This window comes from Schistocerca serialis, chromosome 3 (genome assembly GCF_023864345.2).
Source record: "Schistocerca serialis cubense isolate TAMUIC-IGC-003099 chromosome 3, iqSchSeri2.2, whole genome shotgun sequence".
In the NCBI taxonomy this organism is placed as follows: domain Eukaryota; kingdom Metazoa; phylum Arthropoda; class Insecta; order Orthoptera; family Acrididae; genus Schistocerca; species Schistocerca serialis.
This window is the reverse complement of record NC_064640.1, coordinates 781,526,333-781,527,027: the sequence shown is the minus strand read 5'-3', so window position 1 is coordinate 781,527,027 and position 695 is coordinate 781,526,333. Positions and strand designations below refer to the sequence as shown.

Here is a 695-nt window from a genome sequence, read left to right as displayed (position 1 = left end):
CATCCGCGGCACGTCGACGATGTTCTACGCCTCTTTCTGCTGCTCTTCAAGGCAAGCTACCCTGGGTTTATATTTCAGCAAGATAATGGCCGCCCGCACACGGCGAGAGTTCCTACTGCTTGTCTTCGTGCTCGCCAAACCCTACCTTGGCCAGCAATGTCGCCTGGTGTCTCCCTCGTTGAGAACGTTTGGAGCATTGTGGACAGGTCCCTCCAATCATCTCGGGATTTTGACGACTTACCGCGACAACTGGACAGAATGTGGCACATTATACCTCAGAAGGACATCCAACGACTCTATCAATGAAACTTCCTGGCAGATTAAAATTGTGTTCCGGACCGAGATTCGAACTCGGGACCTTTGCCTTTCGCGGGCAAGTGCTCTACCAACTGAGCTACCCAAGCACGACTCACGCCCCCTCCTCACAGCTTTACTTCTACCATTACCTCGTCTCCTACCTTCCAAACTTAACAGAAGAAAGGATATTGCGGAGACATGGCTTAGCCACAGCCTGGGGGATGTTTCCAGAATGAGATTTTCACTCTGCAGCAGAGTGTACGCTGATATGAAACTTCCTGGCAGATTAAAACTGTGTGCCGGACCGAGATTCCACATGCATTAGCAACGTACATGCTTCCATCACTGCCTGCTCAGGCTGATAACTTCGTGTCGTCTCACAAAAATGATGTCTTGGT

General features: G+C 50.5%; 1 non-coding gene across 1 annotated transcript; it reads right to left on the bottom strand.

Moving 5' to 3' along the window:
- Window positions 1-329: 329 nt before the first annotated feature.
- Trnas-cga (transfer RNA serine (anticodon CGA)) lies at window positions 330-404 on the bottom strand. Its single transcript has one exon. It is a non-coding gene; the product is annotated as a tRNA-Ser (tRNA).
- Window positions 405-695: the final 291 nt, after the last annotated feature.